Source organism: Nyctereutes procyonoides, unplaced genomic scaffold, assembly GCF_905146905.1.
Source record: "Nyctereutes procyonoides isolate TBG_1078 unplaced genomic scaffold, NYPRO_anot_genome, whole genome shotgun sequence".
NCBI lineage: Eukaryota > Metazoa > Chordata > Mammalia > Carnivora > Canidae > Nyctereutes > Nyctereutes procyonoides.
The window spans coordinates 4,082,380-4,102,193 of record NW_026575035.1 but is presented as its reverse complement, the minus strand read 5'-3'; the positions used below and the strand labels follow the sequence as shown (position 1 = coordinate 4,102,193).

The following is a 19,814-nucleotide window of genomic DNA, read 5'->3' as shown; positions in this document are numbered from 1 at the left end:
CTGCACATTCCCACTCACTTGTGCCCCACATTTTCCTATATAAACCTGGTGGTATATTCAGCATTTTGGGAGATGGTTTTTGAGATGATAGTCCACTGTCTTCCTGGTGTTGACCTCACCGAAATAAATTCCTTTCTTGTGTCACCACCACTCATTTCTCTACCTTTGGATTTCACCAGTTCTGAGTGGCCGAATCTGATCTGTTTAGTACACCTGGAACCACGTGCTCTTGCATCCTTGTACCCTGGCTTCCATCTTCTCTGGGTGTCCCACCTATCACATCTCTACATGTTCACCCACCTGGAAGCTCTGAAAATGCTTTTCTATTGGGTTTTTATAATAGCTTCATTACGTAGGCATAGCTGACTAAATCATTGACAATGGTGATTGAACTCAATTTCCAGCCCCTCCTTCCCCTCTCTGGAGGGAATGAACCTGCCAGTCCAACCCACTAATCACGTGGTTGGTTACCCTGGCAACCAATACCCATCCCTGGGTTACCTACTGGCTTTCCAGAGTCACCTCATTAACATAACAAGAGATGCTTTTATTGCTCTCTTCTCAGGAAATTCCAAGGATTTTAGGAGCTCTGTGCCAGGAACAAGGAGTAAGAAAAATACATATTTCTTATTATAAATTACAATATTACATTACCTAATAATATATCTTTCTTGGTATGTTTGTGAATATGTTTTGCTCATTTTGAGATTTTATATATATATATATGTATATATATATTAGGTATATTAGGTATATTATATATATTAGGTATTATATATACCTAATATACCTATATATTAGGTATTATACATTATAAAATACATCACGTGTCTTATACAGTATATTATACATACAAATAGGATGTGTAACAATTATGTACATATGTGTGTGTAAATGACAATGGAAAACAATTAAAATCTCCCTATCTAAATTTATAGAATAAAGCCAAAACTTTTTTAGGAAGAGAATTCATGGTCTAAGATAATGGAAAGAAAAGAGAGAAAATAGGTAATTATCCAACTAAATAAATCAGAAATTACAAAATTAACGTAAGAAAAACTGAAAAGAAACAATACATGAAGTTATAATAGAAAAATTAGTAGACCTAATAAATAAATGATATATTTTGAAAGAAAAAAACAAGACAAAATAAATTGTATAAATTATATTTTAAACTAAACAGGTGAAAATTGATAACATGCAAATACATGACATATACACTGATAAGAGAAATAATCACGGATATAGGGATATTAACTAAATTGTGTGAGTCTAATTTTCTCTATTCTATGCCAACACATTTGAAAACCTGGAAGATATGTAATTTTTGCTCTCTTTTAGTAAAATATAAACTGCCACTACCAATCACAGAACAGCTAGGTAATCTGAGTTGATAATCTAAGCCTTCAGAGAAATAGATATATCAAAGAGCTATACTCAAAAAATGGACTGTTTCCCAGAGTAATTTATTAAGAAATAGTTAATTTCAAAGCTATTTAAAATCCTCAAGAGCATAGAAAAAAGAAGAGAACTTATAACTTTTTTTATGAAGGTGACAAAATACTAACACCAACCAGTGATAAAGGATACACTCTATCTGCTACATAGCTCCCTGCTAGCCAAACAAACAAATAAATATAAAGTGAAATCCAGACCAATCTCACCATGGATACCAATTTAGAAAAACATTAAATAGAATTTAGCAAACATTATTCAGAAGCATATTAATCAAGACTGGGTCTTATTCCATAGATGCACCTGTCCTGCCGTCTCCATGAACATGACGGTTCTAGTACCAACATCCACAACATTCTAGCATTTAAATACTAGTTATTGATATCTGATGTTTATTCACTGCTAGTCATAGACTATTTAAAATATCCAGGTGATTCAGGCGTCTTGAGTAACTGTTAGTCTTCAGTAAATGACTTCATGGTGAATGGCTGATTCTCTGATTCTTTTGAGAATCTTGGGACCGTCCAATATGATTTCTATATTACAGTTCACCTAAGCTTTGTTTTGTGCTTGTGAGAGAGAATAGATATTTTCCTAGACCAGAAGTAATTGTTAGGTCCTTTGGTTCTACACTAAGTATTTATTTTTGTATATAATTTATTTAACCAAGCAGATATAAAGGGTTAGTTTCGCATTAACCCTTCAGGTTAAACTATACTATCAGATTCCTTTCTGAGGTCAATGGACAGCATTTGATCATCTTATGAATGGAGGTAAATGCCTGTCCTGTTTGGGAGAAAAAATACCACCACATCATGCCAATATATCACAGTGTAATAAAAAGAGTATAATGTATGGTTTTTATATGCATTTTCTGTTCTTATTGAAAGAAAGTATGAGACCAGAATAGGTGCTGTGAAAGGGCACTAAAAATACGGGGGTTCTCTCTGGGCCTTGCCTGGACTAGCAAAAAGAAGCCTAGATCACATGGAAGCCAAGGTGTTGGCAAAGCACCTCATTAAAGACAGGTTGCCTAGAAAAAAGAAGGGCACTGTGGCTTTAGAGCCGTGAAGTAGCAAGTCCAGACTTAGAGGAATTCACATACCTGAAGTCTGGAACCATCAAACCAGCTTGAGGCCATCTATCACCATAGCAGTTAGTGTCTGCAGGGGCTGTTTGAACCCTAGATTTCCTGGAGGGAGTACAATACCAGAGTGACTACATCACAGAGCTCCTGACCCTGAGATCCAATAAGTAGATGTTCATAAAGCAAGGATCAAGAGGTTTGGTTCTCCCTGGGCATTTGGCTCTGAGGGTGAACAGGCATTCATTAGAGAGATAAGGCTCAAGTTTGAGAGATAGGTCTTAAGTATTAGCGAGAGCCTCTCTGAGGCCTCCTAAAGCAAAACAGCAGGCCACCCACCACAGTGGAGAGGGCTCAGAGAAGGCACAGCTGTGGCCGTCATAGAAAGCTAGGACCAAGGCAGAATTATTGTAAATCGTAGTGATTCCAGGAAAATAAAAATGTACTAGGTGAGATAGTGTTAAACACCCTTTCTTCCTCTTCTAAACATATAATTTGCTTGTTTTTGACTGATTTGAGCACTATTTAATTTTTAGTGTCTCTAAAGAATTAGTATGCAAATTTTAAAGTTTATATTTTGAAAAACTTGAGTGCTAGAAAGGATTGTGAAGATAATATATTCCATCATATACCCACAAAAACCATTTCCAAATGAGAAATGTGACACTCTGGGAGATTTCCTAACTTGCCTACAGTCATGAGTGGTAATGAAAGAATTAATACTCACATTGCTGATTCCTAGCACAAACTTAGTTTCATTATTATGCAATATAGAATCCTTCTGCTAATAAAGAGTTAATTTACTAAATAAAATTTCCAGTTTATTTCCATTTTGTAAAACATCAACAGCTAATAGTTTGCTAATTTAAGCTTGGCAAGAACACACATTCTTTAAAGAATAAAAGAAAAAAGCTGCTTATGGATATAACTCACAGATGCTGACGCCTTCTATATGATTATATAAAATCTATATAATGCCATTATATGCATTTTATATTAGGGATCTATCTATATCTTTCTAGAAAGATAAATGGATATAGAGATGTACAGAAAATATGGATATATGTAGCTTTATATGTAAGCAAATATATATAAAGATATATGCATGCATATCTATATGTAGACATATACAATTAGTACATAGCTCTTCCTTGAAGATAAAACTTAGGGACATATAATTAGCCCTATTTCTTTGGAGCTCTCAGCTAGTTACCTTTACCTATTGGCTCAGCAGTTACAAACACATACAGAAAGATGGTGCTGTAAAAATCATCCCACACTGGAAGTGACATCAGATGCTGCTTGGTGTACTCCTTTTGGATCTAAGAGTCTCAGAGTATCTTTCATGTCTACAGTGAAAGTCCTGCTCCCTGCCTGCTTATCACTGAATCCACTCATATTGTTAAGTAAATCATCTTTTTAAAGAACTATATATGTAGATGAGTAGAAAGATAAGGAGTGAAATCCTTTTCTAGGAATATGAAAAAGGGAATGCCTTTTGCTTCTTGATAGGAGGTAAGAAGTTACCTCTCTCTTGCCAGAGGATACAGAATTTGCAATTTTCAAAAGATAAAGACATGACATAGGGTTATATATCCACCCCACCCCCAGCATGATGGTTGAGAAAATGGCAACTCTGCTTTCCACAATGCTTTTCTGACAAAGAATGTTAATTATTATAACAGAAACAGCTTGAAAAATATAAGACTGGAAAATTAAATTGTTTCCTAATATATGTCACCAAAAGTTGAGCAGTTTGAAAGTTTGTCTCAACTACTTAGCAACCTATTTTTCCTATCTATTAGCATGAAATTCTATTTTTTATTTTCATTATTTTTATTTTATTTTATTTTTGGAAGACAACATAAGATTTTAGCATAATTTTTTTATTTTTTATTTTTTTAAGATTTTATTTATTTATTCACGATAGACACAGAGAGAGGCAGAGACACAGGCAGAGGGAGAAGCAGGCTCCACGCAGGGAGCCCAACGTGGGACTCGATCCCAGGCCCCCAGGATCACACCCTGGGCTGAAGGCGGAGCTAAACCGCTGAGCTAGCATAATTTTTTTTTTTTTTTTTTTTTTTTGAGATAGGGTAGAAAGAATCATAAGCAGGTTCCACACTCAGCCTGGAGCCTGATGCAGGGCTACTTGCAATCCTGAGATCATGACCTGAACCAAAATCAAGAGTTGGACACTTAACTAATTGAGCCACTCAGGTGCCCCAGCATAATAATGTTCTTTTGATGTATTAATTCAGGCAGGAGGGGCAATGTGGCGGAAGAGTAGGGTCCCCAAGTCACCTGTCCCCACCAAATTACCCAGATAACCTTCAAATCATCCTGAAAATCTACGAATTCGGCCTGAGATTTAAAGAGAGACCAGCTGGAACGCTACAGTGAGAAGAGTTCGCGCTTCTATCCAGGTAGGAAGACGGGGAAAAAGAAATAAAGAAACAAAAGGCCTCCGAAATAAAGAAACAAGGGGCCCCGCGAGGAGCCGGGCTGAGGCCCGGGCGAGTGTCCCCAGGACAGGAGAGCCCCGTCCCGGAGAAGCAGGAGCTGCACCAACCTTCCCGGGCGGGCGGAAAGGGGCCCGCAGGGAGTTGGAGCAGGACCCAGGAGGGCGGGGATGCCCTCGGGCTCCCTGGGACACTAACAGACACCTGCGCCCCGGGAGAGTGCGCCGAGCTCCCTAAGGGCTGCAGCGCGCACGGTGGGACCCGGAGCAGCTCGGAGGGGCTCGGGCGGCGGCACCGCGGAGGGGGCTGCGGGGCGGGAGCGCGAATCCCACAGTGCAGGCCCCGGAGCACAGGGCGCCGGGACACAGCCCAGGATCCGGCCTCCCCCGGGACAGGCAGAGGCCGGGAGGGCCCAGGACAGCGAGGACGCTCCTGCCCGGAGCTGAGCAGATCAGCGGCCCCGCCCCGGAGCCTCCAGGCCCTGCAGACGGAGAGCTCCGGAGTTACTGCGGGAGCTGACTCCAGGGCTGCAGAGCTGGCCCCGCCACTGCGGTTGTTCCTCCTGGGGCCTCACGGGGTAAACAACCCCCGCTGAGCCCTGCAGCAGGCAGGGGGCAGAGCAGCTCCCCCAAGTGCTAACACCTGAAAATCAGCACAGCAGGCCCCTCCCCCAGAAGACCAGCTGGACGGACCAGTGATACTCCCCCGTGTTCCAATACAACTTGTTTTTGGCCACTCTGCACTGAGCAAAATGACTAGAAGGAAAACCTCACCTCAAAAGAAAGAATCAGAAACAGCCCTCTCTCCCACAGAGTTACAAAATCTGGATTACACTTTAATGTCAGAAAGCCAATTCAGAAGCACTATTCTACAGCTACTGGTGGCTCTAGAAAAAAGCATGAAGGACTCACGAGACTTCATGACTGCAGAATTTAGATCTAATCAGGCAGAAATTAAAAATCAGTTGAATGAGATGCAATCCAAACTAGAAGTCCTAACGACGAGGGTTAACGAGGTGGAAGAACGAGTGAGTGACATAGAAAACAAGTTGATGGCAAAGAGGGAAACTAAGGAAAGAAGAGACAAACAATTAAAAGACCATGAATATAGATTAAGGGAAATAAACGACAGCCTGAGGAAGAAAAACCTACGTTTAATTGGGGTTCCTGAGGGTGCCGAAAGGACCAGAGGGCCAGAATATGTATTTGAACAAATCATAGCTGAAAACTTTCCTAATCTGGGAAGGGAAACAGGCATTCAGATCCAGGAAATAGAGAGATCTCCCCTAAAATCAATAAAAACCGTTCAACCTCTCAACATCTAATAGTTAAGCTTGCAAATTCCAAAGATAAAGAGAAGATCCTTAAAGCAGCAAGAGATAAGAAATCCCTGTCTTTTATGGGGAGGAGTATTAGGGTAACAGCAGACCTCTCCACAGAGACGTGGCAGGCCAGAAAGGGCTGGCAGGATATATTCAGGGTCCTAAATGATAAGAACATGCAACCAAGAATACTTTATCCAGCAAGGCTCTCATTCAAAATGGAAGGAGAGATAAAGAGCTTCCAAGACAGGCAGGAACTGAAAGAATATGTGACCTCCAAACCAGCTCTGCAAGAAATTTTAAGGGGGACTCTTAAAATTCCCCTTTAAGAAGAAGTTCAGTGGAACAATCCACAAAAACAAGGACTGAATAGATATCATGATGACACTAAACTCATATCTCTCAATAGTAACTCTGAACGCGAACGGGCTTAATGACCCCATCAAAAGGCTCAGGGTGTCAGACTGGATAAAAAAGCAGGACCCATCTATTTGCTGTCTACAAGAGACTCATTTTAGACAGAAGGACACCTACAGCCTGAAAATAAAAGGTTGGAGAACCATTTACCTTTCAAATGGTCCTCAAAGGAAGCAGGGGTAGCCATCCTTATATCAGATAAACTAAAATTTACCCCGAAGACTGTAGTGAGAGATGAAGAGGGACACTATCTCGTACTTAAAGGATCTATCCGGCAAGAGGACTTAACAATCCTCAATATATATGCCCCGAATGTGGGAGCTGCCAAATATTTAAACCAATTAATAACCAAAGTGAAGAAATACTTAGATAATAATACACTTATACTTGGTGACTTCAATGTAGCTCTTTCTATACTCGATAGGTCTTCTAAGCACAACATCTCCAAAGAAACGAGAGCTTTAAATAATACGCTGGACCAGATAGATTTCACAGATATCTACAGAACTTTACATCCAAACTCAACAGAATACACATTCTTCTCAAGGGCACATGGAACTTTCTCCAGAATAGACCACATACTGGGTCACAAATCGGGTCTGAACTAATACCAAAAGATTGGGATCATCCCCTGCATATTCTCAGACCATAACGCCTTGAAATTAGAACTAAATCACAAGAAGTTTGGAAGGACATCAAACACATGGAGGTTAAGGACCATCCTGATAAAAGATGAAAGGGTCAACCAGGAAATTAAGGAAGAATTAAAAAGATTCATGGAAACTAATGAGAATGAAGATACAATCGTTCAAAATCCTTGGGATGCAGCAAAAGCAGTCCTGAGGGGGAAATACATCGCAATACAAGCATCCATTCAAAAACTGGAAAGAACTCAAATACAAAAGCTAACCTTACACATAATGGAGCTAGAGAAAAAACAGCAGATAGATCCTACACCCAGCAGAAGAAGAGAGTTAATTAAGATTCGAGCAGAACTCAACGAAATCGAGAACAGAAGAACTGTGGAACAAATCAATAGAACCAGGAGTTGGTTCTTTGAAAGAATTAATAAGATAGATAAACCATTAGCCAGCCTTATCAAAAAGAAGAGAGAGAAGACTCAAATTAATAAAATCATGAATGAGAAAGGAGAGATCACTACCAACACCAAGGAAATACAAACGATTTTAAAAATATATTATGAACAGCTCTACGCCAATAAATTAGGCAATCTAGAAGAAATGGACGCATTCCTGGAAAGCCACAAACTACCAAAACTGGAACAGGAAGAAATAGAAAACCTGAACAGGCCAATAACCAGGGAAGATATTGAAGCAGTCATCAAAAACCTCCCAAGACACAAAAGTCCAGAGCCAGATGGCTTCCCTGGGGAATTCTATCAAACGTTTAAAGAAGAAACCATACCTATTCTACTAAAGTTGTTTGGAAAGATAGAAAGAGATGGAGTACTTCCAAATTCGTTCTATGAGGCCAGCATCACCTTAATTCCAAAACCAGACAAAGACCGGACCAAAAAGGAGAATTACAGACCAATATCCCTAATGAACATGGATGCAAAAATTCTCAACAAGATACTAGCCAATAGGACCCAACAACACATTAAGAAGATTATTCACCATGACCAAGTAGGATTTATCCCCGGGACACAAGGCTGGTTCAACACTCGTAAAACAATCAATGTGATTCATCATATCAGCAAGAGAAAAACCAAGAATCGTATGATCCTCTCATTATATGCAGATGTATTAATTCATTGTTTAATTACATTACTTTATTTTTATCTTTTATTTTTTGTTTTATTAATTCTTTCTCTTCTTAGGCTTTGGAGCAACACAGTGCTTCATAACATGCATAAAGTAAGACTGAATATGTGTTGAGTAAAAAATATATGATTACCTAAAGTACCTTACAATGAATATGAAATCAATCAAGTTAGAAATGAGGCAAGTTTTTTAAACTTATTTTCTTTTTAGAAATCACTTTTTTCTCTAGGCTTTATCAATGATCAGAAATCTAGGGCAGCCCTGGTGGTGCAGCAGTTTGGTGCCGCCTGCAGCCTGGGGTGTGATCCTGGAGACCCGGGATCGAGTCCCGCATCGGGCTTCCTGTGTGGGGCCTGCTTCTCCCTCTGCCTGTGTCTCTGCCTCTCTCTAGCTCTCTCTGAATGAATAAATAAATAAATCTTAAAAAAAAATGATCAGAAATCTGGAGCTAAGTCACAATAAAACTACTTTGCATGGTTCTTAATCTTAGAACTTCACCAAATTTCCTAATGGAAACATATAATAATAACAAAGGAATATATTAAAATAATAACTTTAAGAGACTTCCAGTTTGGATGGAAATAAAATAGCCTCTTCTCTAGTCTTACTCCTCATCACTTAAAAACTTGAGCATAATACAAGTAAACACAGGAAGACTGAATTATGGAAAGAAAAAGATGAACTGACCGTGAACCATGGAATTTGAGGAACAAAAAGTCAATGAATTCCTTGGTTTGTTTGTTTGTATGTTTGTTTTGCCTTGTTATGTGGCAGTATGAGGAACCAGGACTCGAAACCTAGAACCACCAAAAGATAGGGACAAAAAAGACCTAAGGAAAGCCTACTTCATCTAGCCAAAGGAGAAGGAAATGGGGAGCCAGTAGATTAGGAAAATTTTTGACAATATTTTTAAATACTAGTGGAAAAACTGTTCCCTCTGCCCCCCCTGGTATCAGGGGGATTGAATACAGAGTCAAATTTCCACCTGTTGGCAGCAAGAGATAGTGCTCTGATTACCCCATTAGATTGTCCTTAGTTGGGCCAAGCAAAGTGCTAAACTTTCACCCACAAGGAGCAATAGGGTAGAATCAGGCAGTGCAAGTTGGTGCCAATCAGCACTCTACTTCTTCATCTTTCCCATTGTCAGTGGGGCCCAGTGGAGGCATGAACCTCCACCCCACTGTCCTCTACCCTGTCAGTAACTAGGCAATATGAGGTGGTATGAGGTAGTGCTAGTGGGCACTCTGCTTTTCCTGATAGGGAAGTATTAGGGACCACAAGGGAGCTGAGTTTCTATACCCATTCAACAGGAAGAAGCTAATGCAATGCATGCTCTGTTTTTTCAGGAGTAGAGTCAGTGGGGCCCAGAAGGAACATGCACATGCAGATGTGATTTCATTACACCAGACCTGTGTGCTACAGCTAAACACAGTGAATTGTGGCTGAAAAAGAAGATGAAATGAGCCCAGGATCTTACAACATATCCTAGATATCTATAATGCAATCAAAAATCAAAAATCATTCCATGAACCAAAATAATCACAGCTTGAATGAGAAAAGACAATCAGTAGATGCCAACAGTGATACCAAAATCAGGTTTTCGAATTATTTGGCAAAGTTTCAAAAGCAGCAATCATAAATTTGTGACAATAAGCAATTATAAACTCCTGTATACTAAGTGAAAAAATAGAAAATCTCAGCCAAAAAAAAAAGTAATGTATTTAAAAAACGGAGAGAGAAACTAGGGAACTTGAAAAAAGTAAATATAAAAAAATGAAAAAAATTCTCACCGGACCAGCTCAATAGTAGATTGGAGATGAATTCCTTCTCAGATGCAGGGAAAACTAAGAATTTGTCCCCAGCCTACCTACCCTTAAAGAATGATTAAAGGAAATTCTCCAAAAAGAAAAGAAAAGAATAATTTTCACTTTTTGTCTGTACTTCATGGCTGAATCACTTACAGGTTTATCAGCCTAATGCTATCCTAATGTTCGTTCTTTCTGTGGGAGTTCATTATGTATTTATTCATTCATTCACTTACCTACCACCATATACCAGAGACATGATTATGAGACTTCGCCAGGCACTAAGGTAAGTACATGGAATACAGTACTGAACATGATAAATTGCCCATGTGTACAGAGAATATACAATTTGGTGAGAAAAATTCACATTGAGCAAGTAAGGAGACAAATGTATGTGTATTTACAATTATTTCAAATCCTATGAAAAGGTACACGACTCATGAGGATATATGTCAAAGGAGCCTACCTCTTCTACTGGATCCAGCAGGGAGGGCTTTCTAAGAACATGTGATTTAAGATGGTATTGAAAAAGGAAGAGATAACAGGGCTGTAGGTGGCAGGAGCAAGGAAGAGTGGAGGAAGAGCATTGAAGGTCAAGGGACAGCATGTACCTGAGCCTGACAAGGGAAGGAAGAAGTTTAGGGCGTTCTAAGAACTAAAAGAAAACCAGCACAATTGGGACTCGTGTTTAATAGGGAAAATGAAACTTTGGAGATTGACGGAGCCTGAGAGCCATGTGACCCATTTCAAGGACCAAACTTTATCCATGAGCGATGTGAAGCTGCAGCAGTGCTTAAAATGGGAGAGTATTATGATCAAAATGCTATCCTCTGAATATGTCACATAGTTCCATACGCCAGATGGGCAAACTCAACTTTAATAGAAACCAATTAATCAACCTATAAAACAACAGAATGTTTATTTTGTTTGTTTATTGATAGTGTTTTCCAAGAGCCTTTCATAGAGAAAGTAGGTCACACAGATAAGTGTAATTTACTAGTCACAATTAAGGAGTTCCTAGGTGTTGACATTTATTTCTTTTGTGGAAATTTTGCCCTTTTTGTATCTTGACATCATTCTCATTGGCCTAGATTCTTATCCTCTCAGGACTCCATCACAACTGACTCACATATTTGCAGAGAATCAATCACTCTTCCTTCTAGATACTATACTGTCCTCTATATTACCACATCTGACCTAAAAACCAAATTCTGACCTGACGGTTTTATTGGGCTTTATCTCTTCCTTAATATCTGAACTCTAAAGGAGATCAGTGTGGGGTTAACATCTACTTCCCAGAGTTAAACCTCCAAGTAACCAGAGTAAGCCCCAGTGCTTTCCATTTGAAAATAAGCACAAAATAGTGATGGCATTTCCACTCTGTCAAAGATAATTTTTTATTAAGTTGTGATTATTTCTTGATAATCTGACAGTTTGTTCTATAAAAATTCCACAGACTTCCCTTACCAGACTTATTTCATCATTCTACAAAATATATTTAGGGGATGCCTGGGTGGTTCAGAGGTTGAGCATCTGCCTTTGGCTCAGGACGTGATGTGAGTTCTGGGATCGAGTCCCACATCGGGCTACCTGTGGGGAGCCTGCTTCTCCCTCAGCCTATGTCTCTGTCTTTCTCTCTCCCTGTCTCTCATGAATAAATAAATCAGAAAAATTTATTTAGGAGACATTTAAACAAAATTCAGAGAAATAATAAGATTTTAAAATATAGTAATTTTTATACATGGTGGCACTATAATAATTTTCATAATTCCCTAAATTTAAATATACTTTTAAGATAAAAAATAAGCACCCAGTATAAAAATATTAATAGATTTTTTCTTAAGTGTTCACTCTGTCAGAAATATACCAAATGTATTATTTCTTTTTATCTTAAAAGCATCTCTATGAGATATATATTATATGCTCATTTTAGAGTGAGCAAAATAAGACTTGGGGAGGTTCAAGTAGTTTAAGTTTACATAACTAGGGATCCCTGGGTGGCGCAGAGGTTTGGCGCCTGCCTTTGGCCCAGGGCGCGATCCTGGAGACCCGGGATCGAATCCCACATCGGGCTCCCGGTGCATGGAGCCTGCTTCTCCCTCTGCCTGTGTCTCTGCCTCTCTCTCTCTCTGTGTGACTATCATAAATAAAATTAAAATTAAAAAAAAAGTTTACATAACTAATAAGTGGTGCAGCTTTGATGGAAACAAGTTGGCTTGGAAGCCCTGTTCTGGGTTCTAGTTCAATACGGTAAGATGTTAGCTTTTGGCGTATATACTACAGTGACGATTTTATGTAGCAATAAAAAAAAAAAAAAAAACACTGACACAGAAATTCCAATGAGAATTAGTACTGCTTAAGGTTACAGTCACACACCTTGAATTTTATTTGAAAACACACATAGAAAACACTTTTAAACTCCTAAAAAAGCCTGGCTATGAATTTTTTCGTTTTGTTTTTAAAAGACTTATAGGTTCTTGGAGATAAATATGATCAATCATCATGTTTGTTTTTCAGAATTAAGTAGTCATTTATTCCCATAAAATTCATTACATGTTTAAGAGATGTTACAGATTATAGCTGTAACTATAATTATTAACCTTCTTATTTTCCAGATTTTGGAAACTATGAATAATTTATTATTTGATTTGTACTATATGAATTCCAAATTTGTGAACCAGGTTTTGTAATACAGTCTCTTTATGGATATTTCTCCAAATACAGGAATTTGGTGTGTGTTTAACATGTAGTTATCACTATTATTATTGCTGCTGAAGACATCAATTCAATCCAACATGCATTTTTGCGCAACTATTATATGCTAGAACAGAGCAAGGGCCACTGAATACAAATAAATAATATAGTCTCTGGCCTCAATCAAGTAATGGCTTAATTAGCCTACATTGTGTAGACTAACAGTTATTGACGGGGGTTCTTTTGACTCTCAACAATCAATAATGATCAGCTAAACTCCTGATAATAGGACTGGTTAAATTTATAATTTTCTGATTTTATTACATATGAAGCAGCAGTAAGTTTCAACTAGAATCCTTTGTAACATGAGACTTAGGGAAGCACCACTTTTTACTTATGACCCTTGCTATTCACTGCCTACCATCTAATAGCTCTTGATTTTAACTTATAATTTTTGGTGTTTTCTGCCTACAGTCTAATATTCTAAGATTTCATCTTACAATCTCTTTGCTAACTGCCTATAGTTCAGTTTTTCTGATTCTACTTTATGACACACATGGCTGACTGCTTATTGTTTAGTATTCCTAATTCTTCAGGTCTCCTTGAATTAATCTCTGCTATTATGCATATTTCCATCCCTACTTACTGACTGACCAAGAACACAATCACAATATGGGCAAACTAAACACTAATAGCTAATGGTGTTATCTGGTTTTTAATCATGATTGCATTTGTGCTTCTGAGGAAATCCTCCACTATGCACAACTACCTTCTCTTGATGCAAATGGGAAAATCCAGCTGCATTACAAAAATGAGAGATTTATTTTCCATTGCAAAGCAAGGATTATTTGTTACTCAAAATAAGTGGAATATAAAGAGTTCAAATTGCAATGCCAAAACTTTAGAGATGACTTCAGTAGGTGTGGGGTTTATACTGATTTGCAATTTATGTTGAGATTAGTATTATCATTATCATGGTGTATATTATGATTATTGTAATATAAACATATTTTTAATTTAAAGGTCAGTTTGTTAATGGGGCACCTGTGTGGCTCAGTTGGTTAAGCATCCAACTCTTGATTTTGGCTCAGGTCATGATAGCACTGTTATGCGATTGAGCCCTGTGTCGGCTCCATGCTCAGCAAGGCATCTGCTTGAGATTCTCTCTTTCTCCCCCTCCTTGCTCATGATCTCTTTCTCTAAAATAAATCAATCAATCTGCTTAAAAGGGTCAGTTCATTAATTCATCAGTGTGGATCATAAAACTCAAATCACTCAAAAATAATAGCATGGTATAGTAAAAAGCACAAAGAATATGGAATTTAGTTTATTTACAAAACGGAATGATAATACTTTACATTTACAATAGTGGTGAAATGAGAAAATTCATATGAAATTCTATTTTTTTAAATTTTTTTTTCATATGAAATTCTTTTGTAAAATGCAATAAAAATTTTAAAGTAATTAAGTACCTGGTAATTAATTGTAAAAATAAGATATAAATTGACAAAGCATATCAGAATGAGTATACTATGATTACATAAAACAGGTATGTAGAATTCCTGCTTTTAGACTTGTTGGAAAAACATTATAGCTTTTTGATTCCCTAAGATGTATAACCAGTGTTTGTGAAAGTACCCCAGGGCTGAGATAATTGGTTTCACTTTGCTATTCCTCAGTTTCTACAGTTACACTAGCTGTACTACCAGAGAGACATGCTTGTTTATTTTTTTCTAAGCTGGTCTATAATTATACCTAGAGAATATAATGAACAGAATATATCTGGTACCATGAACATTAATTTCTCACTTTAACCATGATCTTAAATGCAATGCAAACATCGATGGAAGTTTAAGAATATGAGTAGATCACAGAGGAAGAAAAAGCCTCAACAGCTAATACATTTGACTGATATGTGGGGGAGAAAGCTGTTCTTGCAATTGAAATGCTAGAAAAGAGCTTGCAGTCATTGCATTTGGATGTAATAGCTACCCAACAGAAACACAAAGTGGAACTTGCTCAGCTAGAACAGCAGATAACACAGCTTGAAAGCGACTTTGCAGCCGCCAGGAAACTTTGTAGTTAGAAAGATCAGCTACACCCTTGAGATTGTGAGAAACAGGCAAATAGATATCTGTTCAGCGATCTCATTGCTATTGATAAGGAGAGGGAACTGGAAACATACCACTTCGTACATGTTTTTCTGAATTATTGAGAAATATCTATTTTACCGTAAATTCTGGGAATCCATCTTTTTCTCATTGTTTGTCTCTAAATCCGGTGTATCCCTTAAGTGTTGGTGATAGAAATGCCATCGAGTTTCATTTAGATAGAGATTAAAACTGAATAAAACTAGTATTTGTTAACTTATGCCTGTAGATGGCTAGAAGATAAATCTGCCAAAACTGTAAGCGTAAATCCTTCCATATTCACGTTGTATTTCAGAGGCAAAGCAAAGGACACGTTTTTCCCAGTGAGGAAAATGACATGTGTTTGACAGGTGAAATTAACACCATCTATCCAATTCAATTCAGTAGGTGCTTATTATATAGAGACGTATATAAGACTTGGTGCTAAATACTGGCAACACATAGGTGGATAAATATCTACATGGAACTCATAGCCTGCTGGGTGCTCACAGAGTGAACCACTGTGATACATGGGCTCCTACTATGTGGTTCACTGAAGAGTATATTCCCGTTATAAAATATGTAATTTTTATTATTCATTGTTTTCTTTTTTAAAATATTCACATGAAAGCCAAGTACTTGAAATTGAATCAACAAGTATGTATTCTTTATGTCCCAGAATTTTTCAATTTCTAACTGTTCCAACATACATTCATAAATCATGAGTAGTGAATTCTACTACCTTAGACTTTTTAAACTCATATTGTTAAAAAAAATAAATAAATAAACTCATATTGTTTTCTAAAATAGTGTTTTTCTTTTGAATCCAGATATTTGTAGTACCTGTTTAGAATTGAGGCCATTGAGAGTACTAGGACCTTTAAGTTTTCCACTGGAAAGCAAACAAACAAAACTATGTAACTCCGGTTCGTAAGAACTTTTGAAGTGCTTCATTATCTAGAATTAAAGACATCAGCAATAATAATACCGAGTTTTTTGTTGTTGTTGTTTTTTGAGTCTGGTTTACAATTGAGCAATTCACTGGGGGAAAAGCCATTTAGAATTGAATGGGCCTAAATCCATACCTTTTATTAATAATGACATAAATGATGGAATGTTGAAATCTATATCTATAAGAAAATGTCACATGCCATTTATTAAGTTTTGTACACCTGAGAAAATATGTTAATATAAATAATTGTTGTGTTCAAATTATAGCCAAACATATCTGCAGGTTTTAAGCTGTCTAAAGTAATTCAACATTCTCAATGAATAATGTTTAACATTTGAACCAAAAACAGTTCAGCACGAATAATTAAAGGCTTAAGTTAAATACATAGACAGTCATTTAAATTTAGATCTGCAATAACATTTACTATTATTCTCCAAGGCTTTGACTGCTTGACAGAAACAAAGTACTCTGGGATTAATTTCAAGAAATGGTGCCAACTGTGCCGCAATTTGCTGTAATTAAGACATGAAAGAACACTAAATATTCAGATTAAAAGAAGCATGATGGAGCATGATAGAGAGTCAAGGTGTGGCAGAGAGCCAATAAAAAAAACCCAGCCAGGAATACCATATTGATGGATACAAAATCAGCACCAGTAAAGTTTAGTGCATTTTACTTTAAGAAGCATATTCGTTTATCATTTTGTTCTTTGATTACATTTAATGTCTTTTTCCACCCAGATTTAAAGCTGAGACATGGTATGTTAAAAAGATAATAAAATTGAAAAAGAAAGTGACAAACATTGTATTCTTATAAAGCTAATTAGTTTAAGTGGTTTGGAGAAGTCATTAGGAGGGTATCATAATTATCTTTATGGTGAAGGGATTTCCCTGTGTCACATTAGTTTGCTTTAGAGCTAAATGAAAGAGCTACATAGGTGTTAACTCAAAGAGATCAAATACACTTTTTGTATTCATTAAATTTTGCTTCAGATTTTAAAGAGAAAGAATTCATTCTGATCCAACTAGTCTCCTTTTTAATTCCCTAAGAATTATGGGAAATATTTTCTTTAGCTTTTGAACCTTTACGTATTGATTAACACTGCATTTAAGCTAATAGTGACTCTTCCTTCCAACTGACTTTTTTTTTTTTAAGAGAGTCCCTTTAAGGTTTTGATCCTAAAAGAAATGCGGATACTTGACCCAGTTGCTAATGAGGGGCTGTATAATCTCCAGTATCCTATAGCTCAAAATAGCAGGATGCAATATAAAAAGTACATCATAAGAGGCACTATTGGAATGCTTTTTGTCTTCACAGGCAATACGCAAAAGATAGGACTTTCTAAGAAAGTCAGAAGCTGGTCTCCTGCAGGCACAGGAAGCCATCAAAGTCAAAGTGGGTAGGGTGATGAGCCTCGACAGTGTGGTCAGGAGACTGAAAGCGAGCATCCAGGACATACACAGGGAGGAAAGCATCCGAAAGAGCAATCTTTGTCATTAGATCAGGTCTGCAGCAGCCAGATGGGGACCTGCAGAATCTGCATAGCGCTGGGCTTTGTGAGAGAGACCAGTGTACCCCAAATTGTGAGCTTTGCCAGAATATAATCTGTTCTAGGCTGATAAAAAAGAATTTCACATTACAGGTATGTGATTAGAAACTCACAATAGGAAATGTGGATCTTTTCAGGCTTTGAGATAGATGCTGCAAAGAGTCAGCATCTTCAAGAGAACCATAAAAACAAAACTGAGTTGTTTCTACACACAGAGATCTTTGCAGAAAATGTGTAATGTCTGTTGAATGTAGACTGTACATCTTAGCCCTTTCCCTGACATTGCAAATCTTCGTTTGGGGCGGGGGGAGGGGAAGGACTTAAAATAAAAGGCTTAATATACAGTGCTCATGAACAATTCTAGTTGATTCCCAGTCTAGAATTTTACCATTCTAGTAAAAAAAAAAAAAAAAAGTAGTTGAAGAGGCATCCAAGTATTTCATATCCACAAGTATTTATATAACTTAGATAAGATAGAAATACAAGAGTTTATTTCATAGCATAATCAATATTGCTTATAATCTGTGGCATATTCACACGACATTGAATCTCTCTAACGCCCATATGTTCATTAAGGTTTTTTGTGCTTCTTCCACACAAACAAATGATATGAAGCCATGAGCATTATTTTCATTATTACTTTTGAGCTTGTTTGTATAAACTTTGTAATGCAATACTTTTATGAAATAAAATATTAATGAAGTTACTGGGTACATAATAGACAGTGTTTGTCAACCCCTTAATTTTTCCTTCCACTATTCACAACATTGCCAGATACGTGTTTCTGGATAAAACCCCCTAGAGGTCTCCTGCAAATTCTTTTTCAATACAACCAGATCATTGCAGATAATTGTATTACACAGTATATCGATCCAAAATCGTTGTGCACCGGAAACATCTGAAAAAACATGATTATAGCTTTCTGTTTATTGTTCGTACATCATATAAGCAGGCTTTTGTGTGAATCACCTGTAAAAAAGGCAAGGTGGAAACATCAGAGAAATTACCTCTTTACAAGAATCTATTGATCACTTTAAATCAAAGAAGTATGTTTGACATAAGATTACCTGCCAGTTTGAACATTAGGTACACTATGTTATAGCCTGGGGCAGTTGTAAGTCTGACAAAGGGATTGTAAATAAAGCATGCAGCTGCGAGCGCCTCTGGCTTGGGATCAACTCGGGCTCAAGTCCAAGGCATAGGTAAACTTAAAATAATTTACCCCCTTTAACCAGCACATAATGAATTAGAGTAGACTCTTAGGAGAACCGTGAGGCATAAATCTCTTAGTCATTTCAAAATCGGCAAACTTCATAGAAAATTCACATCATGCATTGTTGACAAAAGGTCTTTTCTGTGTATGTGCCACAAGGTGACTCAACTAGTCTTGAAGTCAATCTATTGGTACAAGTAGATTCTTCAAAAAAGAAACTTCCTGAAGCGTTCTTATATCCATAATCATTTGTATGTGGCCTGATCGCTCGAAGTCCTTTTAACTTCAAGACTATTAACCTCTCAATTTCAATGTCTGAAAATTCTCCTGAAAACTCATTTTAAACGTTTTGGTGTGGTTTTCTTTTTTCATAAGAAATATATATTTTGAAAGGTGAAAAAGCATGCAAAATGAAATACTTCACTCAAATTAGTTTTGCAACTATATGAATGAGGCTAAAAACATATCATTACAGAGGTATCAATTGTTTTCATTTGATTACATTTTTTATTGGTCAAGAGCAGGGAAGGCTAGAGTGCATTACATATTTTTTTAAGCTTGAAGGATTTTTTTTTTAATTTTGAAAGCAAACTCATTGTAAGTCCGTTATTGGATTTTCCCCCCACACTTTAACATGTGTTGAAATTATTAAACATTTAACTCATTTGTTCAGAGAGATTTCGATGTATTTGGAATTTAATAAAGATGAGCTCTGGGTGATGCATTCTTCCTTGTTAAATATTTAGCTGTTTGCGTTAGCTCTGTGGTTTCCTGAGGCAAAAATTTAAACTGTTAATATATAGCAGGTTTAAGCTATAAAAATAGTAGATGCTGTAATTTCTTCTGAGGCAAAACTGGTCATTTTGAACACTTGCAAGAAAACAAAGTGAACATGCATGCACATATTTATTAAAATATAAGCAGTTAATTGCTCAAAATCTATAAAGAG

At 37.1% G+C, this 19,814-nt stretch overlaps 1 pseudogene; it reads right to left on the bottom strand.

Annotated features, from left to right (window-relative positions):
* The window catches only part of LOC129505221 (calcineurin B homologous protein 3-like), a 30,039-nt pseudogene extending 12,488 nt beyond the window's left edge, over positions 1-17,551 (bottom strand).
* Between the last annotated feature and the right edge of the window lie 2,263 nt (positions 17,552-19,814).